The 22810-nt window shown below is 50.0% G+C and overlaps 1 protein-coding gene across 15 annotated transcripts in view; it reads right to left on the reverse strand.

Annotated features, from left to right (window-relative positions):
- MEGF11 (multiple EGF like domains 11) overlaps positions 1–22810 on the reverse strand; it is a 368267-nt gene that overhangs the window by 220860 nt on the left and 124597 nt on the right. Inside the window, exon 1 of one of the 15 annotated variants that reach the window (XM_088797312.1) lies at positions 10681–10875. The exons of the other annotated variants lie outside the window; for them this stretch is intronic. The gene's annotated coding sequence lies outside the window, so the exon portion shown is untranslated. Of the gene's footprint in view, positions 1–10680; positions 10876–22810 lie in introns of those variants that run through there. 15 annotated transcript variants of the gene reach the window in all.

A 22810-nucleotide genomic window follows, 5' to 3' on the forward strand; every position in this document is an offset into this window, starting at 1 on the left:
CCGTCCTGTCCTAGCATCCCAGACTCTGTGGTCCTATAGCCTTAGAAAACCAAGGGTTCCCACCTGGTGGGGGCACAGGGGGCCCCAGAGCCACCTCCAGGGGACCTGGAATTCCTATATGCTAAAACATTGGCTTAGACTGAATGGACACGATGACTCAGAAAGTTGGTACTATTCATCATGTGTACACAGATGCTATCGTGATTTGATGAAGAGCTTGACTGAATTCAGAGTAGCTTTTCCTCTCTATTACGACACCAAAAAAAAAAAAAAAAAAAAAAAAAAAAAAAAAAAAAAAAAAAGATGCAACTTCTATTAATTGGGATCGGGGATAGAAAATAGAAAATATTTTGACATGGGAAAAGGGATCCCAGGCTTGAAATGTTTCAGGATTTGTAGTCCATTGGCCCTAAGTTTAGAGATAAAGAAGCACTCACTCTTTTGGGGGACAGACAAGAGTGGCATGGATGTTGCACATGCCACCCCCATTTTTACCCAGAGGGAAGCTAAAGGGAGCGCCTATTTTCATGAAAGGTTAAATACTCTCCTCTCCATCCTCAAGAATTTCCTTGTTAAACTCTTTCTCAGCTGCGCCTTCAAAGATAAACAAATTGTCACCAATTCTGTATAACTGTGGGAGTCCAAATTAATGATTAATGATTAATGAGGTTTTTCTCTCTATTTGAGATCTGGAAACAACCTGGCCAAATGTAGTCTCACAATCAGTTAGGAAAGAGAAAAGTGATTCTGGTGTTTCTGCTCAATTTGCAGGGTCCAGGAGGATAAGCCACAGCCACTCCCATCTCCCTCTCCTGCTCACCTCACCCCCCCAGCCCTCGTAGTTCTAATCCCACTTAACAGAGCAACTTCACAAATGAGTCCATACAGCACTCGGGCTGCAGTTCATTTCAACCCATTCTCCTCAATGAGGAGGCGATACCTCTGGGACAAGAAGGCGCCAGGGGACATGTCCAGGACATGGCATCGTTTTGGCGATGAGCATCTTCTTCCAGGTGGGGTTTAGGCTGATCAGGCCTCAAATAAATCAAATAAAGACACTTCACTCTGAAGACCTGGAGTCTGAATGCCAGCTGCCAAGAATGCCTTGTCCTGGTTCTCTCTATGGCCCCTTCTCATTACTTTGTCCGCTCCTGTAATCTGTAGCAGTCACCTGAAAGAACCCCACCCCCACACCAACTGCATCTTCAAGCTTATTAAGCTTAGAACATCAAAGGATGAGGCCACCTGGACAAGAGGAGATTGTTCTTCTGGCCCCTTTTGATCCATGTTGACAAGAAAGGGGTGGGAGATGGAAGTAACTTGGATCGTTGCTATAATTGGGGAGAACTTTTTCAACCTTTGTGAAAACCGCTTTCTCTCAGAGTCAGGTCTGGACAGGACAGTTTAGCTGACTCCCCCTGGTCATGAGTTACCTGGATACTGGGACACAGAGAGGGTGACGGGTGTTTGGATGAGCACACATGAAGTGGTGATGGCTGGGGGAACACCGGACACAGCCAGCTAGGCGGCATTTAGACCAACGGTCTAAATGTGTTAAGGCTTGCAGGGCAGGGGGCTCCCCAGGATTCACACCCTAGCCTTGAACAGCCCTAGCCCCGGCATTCACAAAGCTCCCGATCTGAGGCCAAGTCCGAAGGAGGATAGAAGACATGACTCCTCTGGGCCATGCCCAGCCCTTAGACTTTCTCTTTGAACCCAATCTACAACTTTCTCCCCCAGACCTCCTTCCTGGGTCAGGCTAGTCTTCTCTCCTGCTCTTTCCCCACCCCCACCCCCACCCCCACCCCCACCCCCAGCCTTGCTCCGCAGCCCTCAACTCTGCATATCCAAATACCAGCTACATGAGGTCCAGCTCAGGCCCCGCCCCTCCTCCCCCTGCAGGGCTGGGCACCTACTGAGTGCCAGGTACACTGCACACCTGTAACTTACAGCCTAGCCACACAGTTCAGCACTTATCACGCCCCATCTTGCCCTGACATTTTTTCCGTGAGTTTACTTCATCTTTCCAATGTGTCTGTAAGCGTCTTGAAAGTGGGGTAGGGTTCTCAGCTGAAGTAGTCAGTTCCTTTTGGAGACTGATTTTAGAAAAAGTGTTTCTACTTGTCTCAGACACATCATTGAGGTGGAGTGAAGAGCAGACAAGAAGAAGCTGTCCCCACACAATTCATGGCTATTAACTTTAATGGGGCTCCCCAGGCTCTCAGAGGATGGATCCCAAAGACATATGCTTATTCAATGACTGAGGGAAAATCAATCCTGCCACAAAGGTTATTAGGCCGACTCCATTCGGAATGACAGAGGTTAACATATTGGGCACTATCTGATTTCGGGCATTAATAATTAAATAAGAAAATACCTCTGGTTTCAATTGGGAGAAAGAAAACTTGTAAAGAGATCAACGGTTTCCTTTCCTCTTGGCCCTGCTCCCTGCATATTAAAAAGCAGAGGAAGGAAACAAATTTCCAGAGTAGAGAAATGTCTTTGCCCATTGGGGGTGTGTGTGCTTTACACCTGATGAGGTGGGCATGGGGGTTGAAGAGGAGAGAAGGTGGCTAGGAAGAGAGTCCCTGACACCTTCCCACAGGTGTAGTCAGTGTGTACACCTGCCATGGCCTGAACGATCAACTGAGCACTCCTGGAACACCCCCTGCGCGGCCTGGGCTGCGCCGTGGGGGACACAAAGAAACAACACATGCCAGCTGCTGTTGATGTGAGGAGACTAAGGCAGCCAGTGATTAGGTCCCACTGCGGGGGGGCCTGTGGAGTCAATGTGTCTCAAATGGACAGAATATGGAAAGGCAGAGGGCATAGGATGGGCATTGCAGGGCAGGTACAGCACAAGCAAGCACATGGGGGCATTGCAGGTGGTGTTGGAGCACTGGGTAGCAGAGGGCTTGCACTGAGGAGCAGTCGTGGGAAACATGGGAAATTGTGGGAGGTGTTTCTAAAATTGGGTTCTATGGAACACTAGTCCCACGAGATGTTGATAGAAATCTCCCGAAGTTTTCCATGAGTGAATAAATTCAGGAAATGCGGCATGCTCTGTCCTCAACTTAAATATCCACAGTGTATCTTCGCATATGTTAGGCTCTGAGAAAACACGAAGAGACCTCTTTGTTTCACTCAGGATTTCCCATAGAACTCTTTCTTCTAGGGACCACTCTAGGAGCAGAAGTCCTCAGGATACCCATTTGGAAAACTCTGCTTCTCTCCATCAAGGTCAAGTCTGAAGGAAGGCCTGGTCCTGTCAGTCTTCATCCTTAGAGTTTATATTTATGTGTTTATTCTCACACTTGAGGGCTTTCTGTGCCTGGAAGGTGGTGTCAAAAGGAATCTGCCACTGGGTAGTTAAGAGACACCAACATCATAGCAAAGCCCTCCTCCCTGCCTGGGCCTTGGCTCTGTCCCGGGCTGGCCCTGCAGGCTGAGCAGATCTTAGAGATGGTGGCATCCTCTGGAGGCCCTTGGCTTCTCCTGGGGCCCCGCCATCACCAGCACCTGTAGAGTTCAGCCTGTCTCTCTGGTGGTAGCACACACCTGGCTAGACTGCAGCTGCTCACATTAGCCAAGATGCATGAAACTGGTGCAGAGGGCAGACAGACAAACAGATGGCCTCTGCCCTGAGAGCCATTGTTATGACCTCACAGTCCATCTGTGCAAAAATCCTCCCCAACCTGCTTCACTTCCACCACCTGCTTAGTCCTCCTGACTGTGCCAAAATCTTGGACACTCACTGGAGCCTGGTCCATGTATCTGGAACCTGCTCTCTGTTCATCTCAGTCTCTTCCAGGGAGCCCTTCCTTCTGAACAAATTTGCATTAGCAGCAGGGATGGCAGTGGTCAGGTTAGTACCCTGGGAGGTACTACCCTGGGCCCTGGGAGGTCTCTACTCACACAACACTGGGGATCAATTGGTAATCGCTGCTTGGAGTGCTATGCTGAGAAATGGGCTAAGTGGGAAAGCATGCCGTGATTGATTAGTAATGCCTGTCATGGGCACTGGATGGGAGAGAGACACACAGGTGCCATGCACTTGCCATCCCTGTCCTGGATTGCTGATGAGTTGTTACTAACTTTGGAAATTGTTCCTGTCCTGTATGCACCATCTAGATGTGGCCACAGCTCTTCCAGTTGGCCTTAGAACCTGCACATTCTTTTCCTTCCATTGATACCAACCACTCCACGAGAACACACGTCATGAGGATGGGGTTTTGGTTGTGCTCACTGCTGTCATCAGTTCCCAGGACATTGTCTGCAGGGAGAGGGGACTCAGTACAATGCTGTCAACTGATTGTTGACTCTGTAGCCGACCAACTCCTCGACTTCTCAGCCATCCCTAGCCTCAGGGTCAGCTGCATTGCTTGTGTCTGTCCTGCCAGAGGCCACCAAACATCTGTCCTGACAGTAGGTCATACTGCAGGGGGCATTCCACACTGCGTTAACTTTGCACTGTGGAGACACCAATCTGTTGGCCATGGATACAGAAGGCACCGTGACATCCTGAGAGTGATTCAAAGACTCCTGCCTGGGCTACCCACCCGCACCGGGGTACATCTGCTCTAGGAACCAGCACAAGGGGGACATTGAAGCCCACTCATTAGCTCGAGCCGCAGTTGGGGGCTGACTGGTATTCCAAGCACTGCATCAAAAGGCGCTTTCAGGCTCGGAAGGCAACAGAAGCAAACCCCAAACTGGAACTGAGAAAACAAATGCCTCAAATTCCTCCCAGCATGTGGGTGTATAGAGAGAGATTTCTATCTTCTATTTATAGAACACACACACACACACACACACACACACACACACACACGCACACACACCTCTGTTTTTCCTGAATAAAACAAAAAAGCCAAGTTTCTCATAACGGGGCAATGCCAAGGTGATCACCCCATCGCGCAGACCTTGCCCTTCGTCTGCCCGCTGCGCTCTCAGCTGGCTCCCAGTCCCAAGCCCCTTTCTGTTTCCTGGCCTTGCTGGGGTCTGATTAGTGAAAGATGAAAGAGGAGCTGTGAAGCCCCTAATTAAGAGGCTTCACCCTTTGCCTTGATGAAGCCTCCAGCCCTCCAGCAGTCCCACCAGGGGCCGGTTTATGTGGAACACTTTCTAATCTCCCTGCATTTACAAAAAAGTTTTAAAAGTAAATCCACAGCTCTTAATCTCCCGAAGAGTGATTCCCTGACTGCAGGAACACATCCCAGTGCCAGCGTGGAGGTCCTGCCAGGTGCCTGCCCACTGGATAAATCAGAGGGGACTGGAGTCCCCTCCTGAGACGTGGTAAATGTCCTCCTCTGAGTCTGGGCTCCACCACCCTGATAAATTCTGCTTTCTCCTTGCCCGGGGAAGCCTCGGGCTGCAAATCCTGAAAATGGCACCACGGATGGCCTGCAGCGCCCATTAATCAGGATCAAAGACCGCCCTGTCCCCTGTACCCTCAAGCCCTGCAGAGCCCAAGTGGCTGGGACCTATTCCAGGGCAGAACTGGGGAGGGAGGGTGGGCACAGGGGTGGAGAAACTGCCAAACTAATAAAGCACCTACCTCCCTTCCCCATTATACACAGTCTCTGGGTTCTGGGCCATCAACCCTCCCCTTCCCACGCAGGCAGAAGCTGCACCTCTCGCCTCCAGTCCCTCCGAAGAGGAAGGGAGAAAACTTATCTGTGTTCTTAGGCCATTCCATTTCTCACAAAGCAATTATCTCCATCTTTCCATTTCTTTGCAAATCAGGGCACACTCAGCTGGCCTGGCCAACCCTGAGGCCGTCTGTCCCTCCCCCCACCCCAGCCCACTCCAAGCCTGTCTGCTCCCCTCTCCCACCCGCTCCTGAGGCTGCAGGTTCGCAGATTGGGATTCCCTGGTGCCCTGGCATTAAATCATGGCCATATCCACAAAAACCTCCAAAGACAAGTCAATCACTCGGGACCACGCCACCCCACTGGGATTAGTCCCTATTCCTGCCCACTCTGAACAAACATTTCTCAGACCACAAGTGCCCAAATGGAAAGAGCGTGCTAAGGGATGGGACCCTGGGGATCCAATCGTTCATCATTGGAAGATCAAGTTTCCCACGGGGCTGAGCTGTGAGGATGACACGTTGGACACCAAGCTGCGTGGTGTCAGAATTGGCACAGGACGGAGTGTCAAGGTCCAGTGCTTTATCCCACAGGAGGAGAAACTGCCCCCAGGTGACATGTTGGTGTCAGGGCTCACGTGAAGGGAACAGTGGAAGGGGACTAAACTGGGCTCCAATCCTGACTCTGCCTCACTGGCTACATAACCTGGATAAAATCATTTACCTGTTCTGTGGCTGAGCGCTGTACATCCATCACATTAGGGGAAACCAACTTCACGGCACTGTTAGGAGTCAGCAGGTAAAGTGTGTGGCCCAGCGTCTGGATGTAGAAGGTACTCTAGTAAAATATTAGTTTCCTCCTGACTCATATCCCCCACCTCAAAGATCCTTCCAACCCTATTATTCGGACTTCTAGAATTTCTAAGAACCTGGGGGGGAAATATTGATGGAAAAATCCTCTTCTGGAAACCCTCGCCTTTGCTGTATGGTGATTCCTGGGTCAGTCTTAATACAATTGTCAAAGGCAGTCTCATCTTTCATCCATCCACTCAGCAAACATTTATTGAATATTTGCCAGTCATTGTGGACACACAGCGACTCAGGCAGGACCCTTCTCCAAGACCCCCACTCCCCTGCTAGAGGGTATGTGGGAACACTGAAAAGGCGTAAACACAGGGTGTGGCTTGATTCAAAGCACCAAGGCCTTTCCCCTGTAGCGAGGCTCGGGCAAATGTGATGGGAAATCAGAGACCTTTGCAGGGTTGATGCTTAACATCTCCACAGGACCCCCCCACATGGATTCCGGCCCATCTTAATTCCAGATGTCTCTGAATCTACTCTCCATCAGGCTGCCTCCTCTGAAGGGAGAGCAACCCGTTCACAAGCTTGTCGAGATTCCCATTACGTCAGGACTCATAGCAGCTGTACTTCCTCTCTCCCTTGGGTCTTCCCTTCTGAGTCCCAGCTCAGCTCAGGAGCAGCTCAGCTTCTCACAGGTCAAGTCTGCTCCTCTGCCTGCTAAGTCACTAACTTGCTGTGTGACCTGGGAAAGATTGCTTTCCCTCTAGCTTCACTCTGCTTGTCTCTAAGGCTGGGGTCAGGCTGCATCGTCTCTTGGATTCTTCCAGCTCTACAAGCTCACCGAGAATATGTCTTCTTTCTTTGCTTTTCCCCTCCTCACCTTCTTCTCTCTCTTCACCCTCCTCCCAACCTTGGGTTTGCCCCATCTCCTAGCAGCAAGGAGATAAAGCACAGGAGGCAGGAAAATTGGATTCTAGTCTTGGATCCTGGAGAACTCATTTCACTGCTCTGAGCCTCCTTTTTCTCTTTGACTACATGGGAAGGAGGAGAGAACAGATTCTCACGAGGATTACACAGCAGCCTAGTACTGAAAACGCAGGTATCGGCAGCATTGTGGCAGTTGGGACCCTTAGTTCCTGCCCACCTTTCTGTCCAATCCTCAGCACCCTTTTAAGACTGACTGCTTGTCTTGTCCTCTATTGCAGCCCAGTGTCCATACCAGGGCAGCCTCTGACACCTTGGGGACCACCTCACCCCATTCAGGAGCTAAACAGGAGGGCCTGGCTGTCAGTCCACAGACATGGCATCCGACCAGGGCAGCCTCTCCAGGGTTCCTTCTGGAATCTTCCATTGTATCTAGGCCAGGAGATTCTGAAGCCAGATATCAACTGTCCCAAAGCCTGAGGGGTCCTATGCACTGGTAGTAAAAATGTGCGTTGGTGTGTTCTGGAAAGCAGCTTGGCAATACTTAACAACATGTTTTAATGTGTATCTTTAACCTGGAATTCCACTTCTGCAATTTAATTTTTAAAAATTAACCGAGGCCAAGGATGGGTTCAAAAATGTTTGTTGCATCATCTCTTAATAAAGAGATATTTGTTGCAGCCATGAAACAAATTAAATGCCTAAATCAGTGGAGTCCTTGCTAAATAAGTTCCACCATCTCTACATAACAAAATATTACATGAACATCAAAAATATTGATGTGTAGAAAAATACGGAAGCCTATACAGCGGAGTATGAATACTGTCATCTTTGGGGGGTAACAACACCATAGGACTTGCTCTAAGTCAAATTTTTATGTTGTAATATTAGTGTTTCTTACAATGAGCGTTATTATCACTATAATTGGAGAAGCAAAGAGGTTTTAAGGTCATATACGTTAAGTTCACTGACATGGAAAGATGGCCGAGATATATTATTATGAGAAAAACATAGGTTACAAAACAAACATTATGATCACATTTACAAGTACCACAAAATGTTGAGTGCGTGTGTGTGGTGTCTGAGTGTTGAGAGTGAGCAAGAACAGAAAGGTGTTGGAAGGATGTTAAAAATATGAACACAGATATCTGGGTGATGATATCTTAGATGACTTACTCTCTTCTCTATACGTTCTGTATGTTCACATTATCTATGATGAATGGGTCTCAATTTTAAAATCTGAAAACCACAATAAAGCCATCTTCATTTTGAAAACACAGAGGGCCCTTCGGGCAGGTGCCCCACAGTTTCCACCCCTTCCAGCCCAGATTCTCCCTCACTGCTCCTTGGAGTACATTTTCCCAAAGAGCGGGGATTCATTGAGCCCTGAGCCAGCTACCCCTAGGGACACAGGCCACTTTATGGAGCTTCCCAGACAGCCCTTGGAACCATCAAGCTGGGGGAAAATTGCCATTACAATTGTATGGCATGTATCCATGCTGTGATTATATCCACGCTGTGCTGAAAAACATTATTCCATTTCAAAGACCCAAAATGATCTTACGACACAGAAAATGGATGGATAACGTATGATTTTGTCAGCTCTATTCAGTATAATGAATGAATCAGGTATTCTGATTTTAAAAGAAATTTATTGCAGCCCTTTGTGAATGACACTGATGAATTCTGGCTCGCAGCCCAGTCAGGTTGGAGTGGGGGCTTCACCTCCCTCCAGGGCTCACTCAGTCCTCTGCACCCCCACAGGCTCTGCTCCTGCAAGAGTAGCAAGCACCTGGTGCCCTGGACTCAGTTCCTGGGTTCTAATTCCAGCCCGACCTCCATTAGCAATGGTGTGATCTTGGGAAGGTCACTTAACCTCTGGGAGTCCCCGCTTCCTCCTCTGTAAAAGTGGGAAGAGTACAAACAACCTGACTCGCAGGATCCTGCGAAGCCAGAGATGTGCATTAGGAGAAGGGCCTGGAAAACACTGGGTAAAATGAGGCCATTGTCCTCTTGCTGGGGGTGACGGGCTCCTAAGGAGTGTGTACAGAGAGAGATTGAGATTATGAGGGTTCCCCGAAAAGGACTGGCTCCTTGGGGTGGGGCAAGTCTACCAGAACAGAGAGAAAGGGACTGAAGATGAATTTCAGTAAGCTTACAATTTGGCCCCGCTGACCCACAGTCAAAGCTAGGGATGATTCCAAGTCTGGAACCAGGGGCCAATTTGGCTACATTTCCGACCTACGCTGTGTCTGACAATCATCTCCACAGCCACATGTTTCGTACCTGTGATAAAAACAGTTCCTCTGAACTCTTTCCTGAAGGAGCAAGAAGCTCCCTCACCTTCCAGAACTTCAGCACCCCTTGCCCTCCACCCCAAAGGAAGGAGCCACTAAAACAGCACTGTGGCAGATAGAAATCTATCCCTCATTGCCCCAGATTTAATTTGCAGAATGGCACACAACTCCCAGATTCTTTGTGTTCCTGGCTGGATTATTCGTTGTTTATTTCAGTCTTTTCCAGGAAATTGTTCATTAAGGATAAAAGCACCTGCTTACTGTAAGAGAACATTACACAAAGACTCTGGCGTGGGGGCCTAGGAAGAACATTAATTAATGAAGTGAAACCGAACAAACATGCTATAAATTAAAGGTCTAAAAAGAAATCTCTGGCATTTAGTGGATTAGGATAGAGGGCTGAAATAAAATGTCATATTTTTAGACCATAGTGATATTAAAAAAAAAAAAAAAAAATGGGAGGGAAAAGAATTACAAAAGGTGGCAGAGGTAACGATCTATTTCTGGAGCAACTAAAGCCTGCGCTTCCATTAAGAGAATTATAAATCAATTCTGTTTAGTCTGGGGGCATATGCGTACGGTGTGTGCTAAATTAAAAAGCTTAACATGTCAGAGCAGCTCCTTTTGAGGGTTCCGTGGAACAATGCCGATGGAGGCATTTAGGCCTGAGAGAGGCAAGGCACGTTATGAGGAGGAAGGGAGGAGGGTTTGTGTCGTGTCACTGAGTTAGGCCCAGCTGGGCACAGGTCACCCTGAACACCAGTGTCCAGGAGAAAATGTAACCAAACCTCAGTTAACTGAGATGCCACCAAAACAGTTCACCACACCCAGTTAAGCTCGGTTCGCATTTGGTGCTTTTCTACCCCAGAGCCAGTAAGATTTTTTTCCCTCTCCTGAAAAGCAGTTTCCAAGGCTAGCGTCTGTGCTGACAATTTATTCAGCTTCATTTCCCTCACTTCATACCCACTCCTGAACAAGGACAAGGCCTTTTGTAATGATGGCCCCGACATCATGCAAAATCCCAATAAACCCAGAGAAATTTGATCCCATTCATCATAATCCACTTACCAAGGCAGGACAGGAAAAGGGCACAATTGCAAAAGGGTTTTGGTAGCAGGTCTTGGAACCATAGAAAGGTCTTCTCTGCTTAACTTCCAACTCAATGGGAAATTCGGACATCTGAACCTCCCATTTCTCAAGGCGAAATGGAGGCGAGGCAGGACCCCTCTGACTCCAGCTTCTCGGGTGGCTTCCTGCCCTTTCCCTAGGCAGGCCTGGTTATGAGGCACTAACCTTCGTTCATGCCGAATCACTGATATGTAGAAAATGAGAAGCTTGTGCCAAGTCTAATCCATGCTTCCCCAATGTTCTAATTCTGCGGTGTGCCCACAAATTTCTAAATTTGCCATAACACATACAGAAACTCAGTGGGTAGGAAGAGCAGGAGGCAGGCCAAAAGCTTGCTAAACTGTGGTAGGCCTCTGACACACAGACATTTGGCTGTGCCAAGACGGGGGAGAAGAAAGAAAAGGGGAGGGGGCAGGTAGGGCGTGGGTCTGGGGACCTGGAGCTGAAAGTTTGAGCTCAGGTGAGCATCAGGCAACATTCATGTATGAGGTGTGATAAAAAAAATACAGTGACTGCTTAAATGTTAAAAAATATTTATTACAGTAAAAGACACATTGCCATTAATCCCCCTCACAATACTCCCCTTCACTTCAAACACACTTATCCCATTGTTCTTGCCACTTTCTGAAGCAGTTCTGGAAGTCCTCTTTCGTGAGTGTCTTTAGTTGCTCTGTCATGGCTGCCTCGATGTCCTGAATTATGTTGACTTTGGGAAAGAGCCAGAAGTCTGGCACCAGTTGTGCCAGATCCGGTGAATAAGGTGGATGAGGACACACCATAATGTTTTTATTTGACAGAAATTGCCATATACCAGAAGCGATGTGTGACACGGAGCCTTTCCATTGTGATCAAAACATAGGGTGAATGCCACTGCCGAGTGCCATCCAACAGAAAGGCAGGGATCTTCAATACGGGAAGCAGCACGTGGAAACTTAGTAACAGTGTGTGACAAGTTTCCACTTGTTTGGTGCAGTCAGTCAGGTGTGAGCTACAGTTGATAGAAGGTGTGTTGAAAGTGTGCCGTAAATCACCCTCCATCATGACAATATTCTGTGTCACACACATCGTTTCTGGTATCTGACAATTTCTGCCAAATAAAAACATTATGGTGTGTCCTCATCCACCTTATTCACCGGATCTGGCACCATGCGACTTCTGGCTCTTCCCCAAAGTTAAAATAACCGTGAAAGGAAAACGTTTTGAATCAATTCAGGACATCGAGGCAGCCATGACAGAGCAACTAAAGACACTCACGAAAGAGGACTTCCAGAACTGCTTCAGAAAGTGGCAAGAACGATGGGATACTTATCCCATCGTGTTTGAAGTGAAGGGGAGTATTTTGAGGGGGATTAATAACAATGTGTCTTTTACTGTAATAATTTTTTTTTAATTTAAACGTTCGCTGTATGTGTTGATCACACCTCGTATGCTGAGAGCACTTACTAAGAACGTTCTGTTGACAAGCCTTGTTGGATGAGAACCCGGATGTGGACTGAGTCAAACAGTGAAGGTTCAGCTCCCTGGCCAAGCAGGGAAGCTCACTGAGCACCAGAGGAAAGCAGAAGGGGAATGGCTCCTGACAGCCTGCCCTGTGCTGGGTACTGGGCTTCATAGCAACTCTGTGAAGTAGATGCTATGATCTCCATATACACGTAACGAAAAGGCTCACGGTTTGGAAGTAGATGAACTAGATCTGAACTTAGGACTACTTGCTTGTCCAGCACTATAACCTTCAGACTCAGGAGCTTGTGTGTGTATGCACATGTGTGTGTGCGTGTCGTGTGTGATATACTGGGGTGGGTTGCGGTCATCTCTTTGGATCGGAGCTTCCTCCGTGCTCACTGAATTTGAGCAAAGGAAGGGAGGACACAATGCTATTGTGAGAAAAGGTCTGACTTCAGCTAGCTGTGTGACCTTGGGCAAGTCTCCTGCCTCCTTGGTGTTTCATGGTCCTCTGTTAGCTGAGAGGAAGGCTTTCTTCGCCAGGAAGCCTTTCGGAACCCAGAAAAGGATTCAGTGCCTATTTTCTCAACTCTACCAAAGATGGTATATAATTCATACTGTTCTAGATGCACAGGAGAAAAGCCCAAATATTACATACAGAGGACGGCATAGGGCATTAGGGCCGAATTCTCTCTTAAACCCGGCTGAGAAAGTACTAGATGGTCTTTAAGGTCCCTAGGGCTCTGACACCAGCCGATGGGTGGGGAGGCTGCGTGCCTCTGCCACTGGAACTGTGCAGGGTGACATTCCTAGTACCTCTAGGGTTGCAGATGAGGGTGCCAGACCCCCTAAACTAAGACCAGTTTTCTTAGTTTACAATGTCTTCTCTGTTTCCTTTGTGACATCCCTTAGCCTACCCACCTCCTTTAAATGTGCCAACCTGGCCTCAGCTGTGCTTTGAGGAATCAAGGGAGAGGGTCCAGAGAGGCCTTTAAGGGGACAAAGCCCCACCCCTCCCTCTCTACCCTTAGTGCTAGCTTGGGGGGTGGGGCAGCAATAATTGGCAGGAGATCTGAATGGGATCAATCATTAAGCACATGACCCCACCCTCACCCCCCCATACCTTTCCTGCCCTGAGAGAACACGGAGTTTCTTTTATGAGTTCCCCAGCAAGACAGAGCAGTGGTTTGTGCCCCAGGAGCGAGCAGGGCCCACCCCACTCTGGGCCCCACCCAGAGAATATTCTAACACCTTAAAAAGTGAGAGCATTCCTAGTCCTTCTTCACCTTCAGCTCTGCTCAGGAGCCCCCAGCTGTGGGGATGGGTCCAGGCAACTGGGAAGGGGCAGTGCTTTGTGGAATTCTGCAGCCACCTCCCCAGGGCTCTCAGGAAACACCTGGCTCAGCAGTAGCTGTGGCACCATCTTTGCATCAAAAAGGACATATCTAGACAGAACAGGCACATGCCAGGCTCTGGATCACTCCACAAAGTAGAGATGAGGATAAAATCACCCGTAGGGAGGAAGGCAGAGGAGACATTTATTTCAAACCAATTTCACCCACTGTGGAGCAATCACTAAAGCCAAATGGTAGAGCTGTGCGTCTATGTGTCACAGCGAATATATGCGGGAAGAGCAAGTGAGCCAGTGCAGCCCCCAGTCTGGAACTGCTCTGTGAGGGGACAGAATCTGCTGACGAGGCTGCCCAGGGGCTCTGAGGACAGCCTGAGCTGAGCACTGGAAACAGGCCGGGGACAGCGAAGCCCAGAGCCGGGGCTCTCACCCAGGTCTGCCAATAATTGGCTGTGTGACCCTGAGCGAGTCACTGCACCTGTCTAGGCTGCTTCCTAGAATCACGTCTCAAGGGGGTGGTCTCACCTGAGGACAGGACATGGGCTTAGAGGCCTGAGTTCCCACTTTCCAGCATCATTCACCAGCTATGGGACTCGGGAAGACTCTTAACAGCTTCTCTGGGCCTCAGTTCCCCACTGATGAAAGGACGTTGACTGACAGTCCTGTAATTGTAAAGCCAAACGTGGACTCTAGCTAAAGTCCCCACAGCGCTTTGCAGTTCTACAGTGGTTCTCTGAAGCTAGAGCAGATGGCAAGGAGGAGGGCTCCCTCCCAGTGCTCTCAGCACCTGGCACAGAGCCAAGGATTGGACCGATGCATCACCGAGCAGGTCTCTGTTTTGGCATGAGAGCGCTGAGGCTGAGAGGACAGAGACTTGCCCAAGGTCACATTGCTGATAGCAGACAGAACTGACATAAAATCCAGGCCTTTAGACCCCCAAATCCAGTGTCCCTCCCTCTCCACATGCTTCCAGGAAAGGGAAGGGAGGCCCTTGAGTAGAGCCTCCTTGAAGGCAGGCAAGGGGAGAGGGGGATCGTGAGATCCCCCTAGGGGCATGTTGGATTCTGGGCACCTTGAATTTAGCAGTTGCTCAGTCAATCCCAGTCTTTGTCGCCTTGTCTTTCGAGCCCATTCACCCAGCTCTGTCCCAGAGGGGCCCTCCTGTCCTTGGGTGCAGAGAAGAATTGCCAGTGGCTGGCCAGGCTCTCTCCCTGCCACCTGTAGGAAAGCTTCTGGAGTTTATCCCACTCTTTCTTCTGTGCCCTACTCTTCAGACCCTGAGAAACTATTTCCCCAGCCCTCTCTCCCCGGGACTAGCGGACATCTTCTGCAGAGTCTCTCCAATCGTAACAATCCCTGAGCAGTGGTTTGTGCCCCCGTGTGTCCTAATCCACTGTCACATTTGATCCTAGAAGAGATGTTAGTGATGAGGACGCTGAGGTGGGAATCAGGAGGGAGGAGGAGAGGCCCATAGTGTCTGCAGCATAATAGGGACCAGGAGGCACAGGGACAGACGGCTGACACTTGTCCAGAGGTGGCAATAGGCACCTCACCCTTTCCTCTGGCACCTCCCCAGTCCCTGGGGAACTGCAACGACAGAAATCAGGGTACCCCCATCAGAGAGCTCAGGGCAGGAGCTGAGGCTCGCCCGTGGGTGGCCGGCGGGGGAGGTCACTCCTTCTGGGCAGAACATTTAGCTCCCCTCTCCCAACACATACACACACTAAACTGTGACATCCACCCCTGCTGCACGTGAGAATCACCTAGGGACATGTAAAAATATCCATACTTAGGACCTTACCCCAGGCCAACTAGAACCAAATTTCTGTGGGTAGACCTTGGGCATCAGTATTTTTTTTAAAGCTCCCCATTGATTCTAATGAGCAGCCAGGGTGGAGAACCACCCACTGGGACTCCCTGAGGGCAGGGGTTAGGACACTCATTGAGATAAAAGCCTCCCCAGGGCGTGACCCTATCCTTTCTCTGTCTCCTTGTCCCTTCTCACTCCAGTGCACGTGAACCCAGCCTAGGTATCTCCTTCCTGCCAATCTCCTGGTTCTGCCTTGGACTCACAAAGCTCCCCTGCCCCATCAAAGTGTCATTAAGTGGCAGAAGGAGGGTCCTGCTAAGCCATTAGTGAAGTTGCCTGCCACCTCCAAGAAGTCATCCAGGCCCGGGTGAAAGGAGAGGGCATAGTTGCTGTGCCAGGAATGCCCATCAACCCTTCCCCATAGCACATCTATACAGCAACAGATGCAGGGCAGAGGGGCTTGTAGCTCCCCCGCCTACCCAGTCCAGGGCTGGCACAAGTGCCCTGAGAACCAATCAACACATCTGAGCCCAACTGTAGGTAGTGAATGAACAAACATTTACCGGCACCCCGACAGACAGGTGTCCTAGCATCCATGGCCAATTCCGTTCATGGGACAACACTGTCATTCTTCTCTCTACCATCTATCTACTTCACCGTTGTTCACTGAGCACCTTGGAGATGCCATTTCTCCCCACAGAGCCTAGCTACCATTTTACAGGTGGGGGAACTGAGGTTCAAAGAAGCGTGAGGGTCTATCCATTCATGGGCAGTGACTGAGCCAACCCAGGTCCTCCGGCGTGGTGGGTCCTACTGTTTGACCACCCACTTTCCTTTTGCCCAGTGCCCAGTGAAAAGCAGTAGGACCCCTCCCGCGTGGACTGGAAAACAGAGTTCACTTACAGGAGGCTGGAGCCAAGCGCAGGCCCAGGGCCAAGAGCTACCAAGGCCCTCATCTACCTGTGCCTTGCTCTTCCTCCCACTCCCTCCTCTAATGACAATTCTGAAAGCTGCAATGAAATTCTCCTTAATAAGTTCTCATTAGAAATATGCTAATGGGGAGGAAGCTGATATCATATGCCCTAAAACCCCAAAGGGAGGAGGCAAAAAAAATTCAATATTGAGTTTTGTCTTATTTCAGAGCCACTTTCAAAGTGGCCATAAATCTTCTGTGTGATGTGACACAACGAGGAGCCACCAGCAGCTCAGGCGTTAAAAATTAGCAGTTGCCAGTTGAACTGAATGCATTTGACTTTCCAGTCCTCACTACATGGAAAGGGAAAGGGCAGACTAGGTCCAAGCTGTGGACTGACCCATCAGCACAGCCTGCCCACCTGTGGGCCCTGGGGCAGAGCTTGTGGCTATGAGAGGCTGCAGAATGTGCCAGAAGAGCTGGGCTCAGGAATCAGCAAGGCTCACCTTGAACCCCAGCCTAGATGCAGTTGAATTCCACTAGGTGTGTAGCTCTGGGCCAAGTCCCTAATGTGACCAAGCCTCAGTTTCTGGCTGTGAGATTGGTGACACCACATGTACCTGGGAAGGTCAAGGGTGGCTGTTGTCTGGCTTCTGGTGCAGTGGTGCAGAAAACATGCTCTAGGCCAGGTGGTCTGAATCAAGAACCAGCTCTGTTAATTACTAACCAAGTGAGTTCGGATAAACGACTTAATCTCAAAGAGGTTCTGTTTCCTCATCTGCAAATGGAGATAGTAATTGGATTCATTGTGAAAATCAAATGAGGTAATTACACACGGTATGGAATGCACTGTACAAGCTCACAAATATAGCTGTTATCACTATTGAGCACATAGTAAATAGTAGCTGCTGTTTATGTTGTTTACCTGGCTGTGTCCTTCAATTTCCCCATACTGCTCTTCATTGCCAATGATAAAAACCTCTGGGCATTGTCTTCTATCCTATTTTGGTGTTTATTTGCTGGGTAACTTTGGGAAACTGACTTAACTTCTCTGATTCTTAGCTCTCAATTCTGCAAAGTGAGGATGACAATTCCTGCTGTGATCTACCTGGAGGGGGTTGTAAAGATTACAAAGGAGAGTGCTTTGAAAGGTATAATAAGTGACACAAGTGAAGGGAATTATCCACATTCATCTCCAGCAGTAAGTCTGTTCTAGGTGCCATGGTTGGCCTCCCCTCCCCAGGCAGTAAAGGATAGTCTCTCTAAGACTTCAGAGGGAAGGAGAGTCTACATTCTTCCAGACGACAGGGACAGCTAACTACAGCTTTTCCTTCCTACAGATTTCTAACTGAAGTCCCTCTTACTGGCTGCTGAGAGGACGCGTCCCTTCTTGCTCTGTCCTCAGGAGAGCTAGAGACAAGCCAGTAGTTACCATTTGGATGGGAGTTCCTCACAGTCTATAAGAGTTTATCTTTATTTCTAATAAGACACAGACTGCTATGTGGTCTCACAGTGCACGACTCCATGCACTTCATGCCAGGTGCGACCCTGCACCCCCACCTCCCCCACTGGTCTCTACCCCATCCAATGAGAGGAACCCCCTGCCTGTATCAATGTCAGGTTGCTATCAAGTTTCTAGTACTTTCTCTCCATTTCTGAACTTATCTCACTCTAGCCCCAATAGCTTGTGGGCTGGCATTGGTCCATGGAGCACACGGAGTAGCTGCAAGGCAGTGGAAGCAAAGAACAAAGTGGGGTTTTCAGCCCCGGGTCCCGTGTTGTTTACAAAGATCAGCACCTCCTCACGGAATGTTGTATCTCAGCCTCCCTGCCCCTTTTGGCCCCTCATGGCCCATTTCCTCTGCCTTTGCGTTCTCTAACTACTCCCTTCAGGGTGCCATGATGCTCCCGCTTAAAAACTCAGTCCCACTCCTGAAGCCAATCTCTCCGAAGCAGGCATAACGCAGACACCCGCCCTAACCTGGGATTGGCGGTGGATACTGGCCTGTTCTTAGCTGCTAGGTCTCTGGATTGTCCCCTGGATCTCTTCCGCTGGCAATGAGACCCAAAGGTGAACCTCAGGCGTCTCATCTGTTCCAACTTTGTCCTCCCCAACCCTGCCTTCCATGCCCACGCGTGAACAATCCGGCTTCCACCTGGGACCCTGCTCCTATATTCTGACTCATTGTCCCTCTCCAGTTGGCACCTTATGTACACGGTGGCCCAGTCCACGGTTCTTGTCGGCCTCCTCAGAGGCCAACCATTCACCCAACAGAGCGGCACCTAGTCAGTGCCAGACCTCAGGCAAAGCCCTGGATACATAACATACCAAGTCAGATGCTAGCCAGAGAGAGAACAACACGTGGCCGGGAAGTGCCCGTACCTGGTAGAAGCCCCACATTCTGAGGCCATTGTTCAGGGGTCTGGGGAAGGGCACTGAGACCTGGAGGAGGAGTTAGCCAGGTAGGGCGGAGAGCTGGGGCACGGGGAGAAAGCGCAGGTGCCTCTGAGGAAGCAGCACTGAGTCATCTGGCTGCGGCAGAGTCGGAAGCAGTGGCACTTGCTGAGCTGGAAGGCACCAGTCTTAGAATACTACACACCATCACCCCTGTGGACCATGACCTGCCCTCAGATCAGTGGGCAGCCACCGGAAGGTTTTAAATAAGGGATCGATTTGGCTAGAGTCGGAGTTTCAAAAGATCTTTTTCTGATTTAAAAAAAAAAATAGTGGTAAGACTGTGAACGCTCATTAGTAGGGCAGTAATTTTTTTAAAGATGGGTGGATAGCCACACCATAGGTGACAGCCATCAAAAGCAACGCAGGAGAGAAACACTGGTTGAGTTGGAGGGATTACAGGAGGTACTGGGGAAGGGAAAAAGTCAAAGGCTGTGTTTAGAAAGCAAACACACACACACATATGTGTTTGTACATGGCTGGACTTACATGATATGGAAGGATACAGAGGGACGTGTTGGCAGGGATTCCCTGAGTGGACAGGGTGAAGGGCACGATGCAAGGGAACAAAGAGAAGGGAGGCAAGCTAAAGAGAACATTTTTAAAAGAATGAGCTAAAAAAAAAACCACACACACACACACAAAAACACACCAAACAACCAAGTGTGATATGATCCCATTTCTGTGGAGTTATTTGTGTGGAGACCTTCAGGTTTCAGCTCATCTGCCCCATCCTCTGGCCAGTGCCCCTTCTCAGGCTCCCTTGGCATCGGCCCCAGAACGTAAAAAGAAAAGTAAGCAACCTCCCACTGGCTACGATAGGGAAGAAGGGATAGGAATGGGCGGGGCTGGGGCAGGAAGAATGCTGGGGAGGCTGCCACTGTGGGCCTGGGGTGCCATGAGCCTCTGTGGTCACATCTCCAGACCACACCAGCTGACCCCAGCGGCTGGCAGCCCTTCAGTCACTGTGCCCTCCTCTACCTCACCCCTGTCTACCCAGCCCCCACCACTCAGCAGCTGGGCAATCCCTCTCCATCTCTTCTGTCCCAGCTGTCAATGGGGGTGGGATTTGAGGTCTGGTGCCAGGTCACCAGTCGCCATCCCTCCCCAAGAGAATGTCAGGATCTAACTGGTCCCCTATTAGAGCAGAGGCTGCTTGAGGCAGGAACCATCTCTCCCACCACTTCACTACCCCAGGGCACTCAATAAATAATGGCTGGTTCCTGGACAAGGCCATTCAGGGCCTCCAGAACTGTAAGGAGACACTGAAAAGACCAAGGCAAGACAAGAAGGGGCAGATGGTTGGAACAGGAAGGAGTCAAGTGTCTGTGCCATGGCAGTAGCTTCTCAGTGTCCTCCTCTCTCCTCTGCCCTGGGCTCTCACTCACAGATCCTTTCCCACCCCCTCACCTCCCTTTCACAAATAACCACAACCACAGATGCAGGCACCGTGGAGCTCCACCGACCGTGGCATGAGTAAACGCTCTGGAAATGCCTAGAAGCCACTTAGAGAAAACCTTCCGTGACATGGTGTGTCATAACCAGACAGTCTAGTCAGGCTTGCTTCCTGATTCTGCCAGGCCTTGTGACCTTGATGGCTATTGGATCTCTCCGATCCCTGGATTCCCCATCTGTAAAGTGGGGATAATTAACAGGGCCTGATTCACGGGGCCACTGTGAGGGCTGACCGTGGCAGTGCAGCCCGGGGATGCACTGTTTTCATTATTATTGGTGATGGTGTCCATGCTCTCTTCAGGCTAAGTCCATCTTCCTGCCATGTCCACACGCCCAGGCCCCCTCCTCAGCTGAACAGACCACACCTCCTATCAGCATGACTCAGAACGCAGCCCACGGGGGTTCAGACAAAACTTACGAAGTGGAGAGCCAACTGTCACACAATTACAAAGGTTAATTGCAAAACTCACCAACAAGACGGAGGGAGCTTGGCCCACTCATAAATAGAGACGATTAAGAAACAAGCATCATTTGGTAATTATGCCACTGATAGAAATCCACCAGCCTACTTAGCAGTTTCGTAGCCAGTTGGGGAGCCCGCACCCGCAGAGGCTTCCCCGTCCCCAGCAGGCCTCAGGAGCAGCACCGAGTGCTGCATTCTTCAGAAGCAGCAAGTGGCCTTGGGCCTAGAACCCCCATCCTACTGCTCCCTTGAAGTAGTGCCGACTGGAGTCCCCAAGAAGTCAACTAACAGCATCTGGTTAATTATAAAGTGAGATGTTACAATCCATTCAGTCGGAGCTGTGAGAAGCAGCCCCCACGTCCCAACCAGCTCCCCCTTTCATGTGGCTCTGAGGAGACAAAGCTGCTCTGATCCCTTTGAAAGCTGTGGTCCCACCAGCCCTGGAGCAGGTGCCCAGGCCACCCAGGGGAGGACAGCAGTTCAAAGCCAGCCTGGCAGGCATGGTGGGGTCCGGTTGGGATCAGGAATAATTAGGATATTCCAAACCATGAGAATCAATAACATAATTAACAAATATTGTGTTATTCCTCAGAATCTTGCTACGAATTATGCTGCCTTTGATCATACAATGTTCCCTGAGTGTTAATGACATGTAATGTTAATTACCAGAGAAAGGGAACTACTCAGAATGGAGACTTCCTTGGAGAGTAATTAATATTCTTTGAAAAGGCACAGAACCTGTGAAAGGGGCTTTTCCTCCCAGTTTTGGTGACTTAGCAACCTCAGGAAACTACCCTCCTTGTCCCTGGTGAACACGCCCGTCCCTTAAGAAGAGAGTGGCTCACACACAGTAGGCAGGCTACTAAGACTTGTTAGCTAAATGGAAGAATGGATGAATGAACGAAGAGGTTCACTTGGGAATCCATTAGAATCTTAGGATACGCGGGCAAGAACACTTTGAGTCATAATCATGTCCCTCTGCTTTCAAATGGGGAAACTGAGGCTCAAAGAGAAGAAGAGACTTTCCAAAGCCATGCCCCTTGCCAGCGACTAAGTTGGGATGAAAACTCAAGTGGCAGACAATCAGTCCCATCCCCTTTCTAGCGCCATCACCCTGTTTAATTTTGGTGGGAGTTAGGAAAGATGGAAGACAAGGAAGGAATATGTTGGGGGTCAGGATAATGCATTTAAATGCACTGGGAATATTTCCGGAGTGGCAAGCCTCGTACCTATGACCTACTCGGAATGATCGGAGTGGGGTGGAATGTCCTAATTAGCTGAGACGCCCCCCAAAGCACAGGCGGCATGCCGGGACACCACAGATGCCTGACCAAAGTCCCCAGGGAAAGGTCTCCTTCCCTCAGGCTCCTCCCAAGCCCAGAAGGGAAGACACAAAAGAGAGGAACCGAAACGTCCCTTCTCCTCAGCAGCCACCATAGCTGCCTCTTCTGCCTGCACAGACTGGGGCTGAGTCCTCTGGGAAAACCAAGGCCTTATTCCCCAGACCTGGCTCTACCAGAGGGGAGGCAGAGAGCCCTGGACCAGGAGTCAGGACCCTGGCTTCAGGTCCTGCCCTGCCACCAAGCAGGGGCAGATCTCGCCCCTCTCTGAGCCCGGGTTTCGCCATCTGTCAAGAAGGCTCGCCACCCCAGACAAGCACTTCCTTCCAGGCGATACCCCTGGATTCTGAAATGATGGGAGAAATCACAGCTTCCTCGTCTTCTGAGGAGTCCTCGGTCTCCCCTGCTGCTCCCTCAGGAGTTCCTCACTTCCTACAGCAAATGCATCTACCGGAGAGAATAGATCATTAATTCTGGTGGATCCCCAGTTTCCAGCAGAGAAGAGCTCCCCGCAGCCGTGGGAGAGTCCTCCCCAGCTCAGGGAGCCCCAATCCCACTTTCCCTTTGCGCTGGGGGCCAGGAGTGGAGCTCCCGGCTCTGTTGACAGAAGGCAGCGAGCAGGCTCTGGGAGCACAGGACAAGAGGGGGACTAGGGGTCTGCCCGCCTACTCAGCACTTTGCTGCCCAAATGCTCTTCAGTGCCTGGTTCCCATCCCCAAATAATCACAGGCATTGAGTGGTACAGCGACCTGACACAGGGAGTGGAGTAAGGAGTAAGGAGGGTGCGGGCAGACGCTGCTTCATGACACCCCTCCCCCCTCCCCCCTGCCCAGCTCCAGG

The sequence above is a fragment of the Rhinolophus sinicus genome, chromosome 3 (assembly GCF_057876585.1).
Source record: "Rhinolophus sinicus isolate RSI-liver-muscle chromosome 3, RSI-T2T, whole genome shotgun sequence".
Taxonomy (NCBI): domain Eukaryota; kingdom Metazoa; phylum Chordata; class Mammalia; order Chiroptera; family Rhinolophidae; genus Rhinolophus; species Rhinolophus sinicus.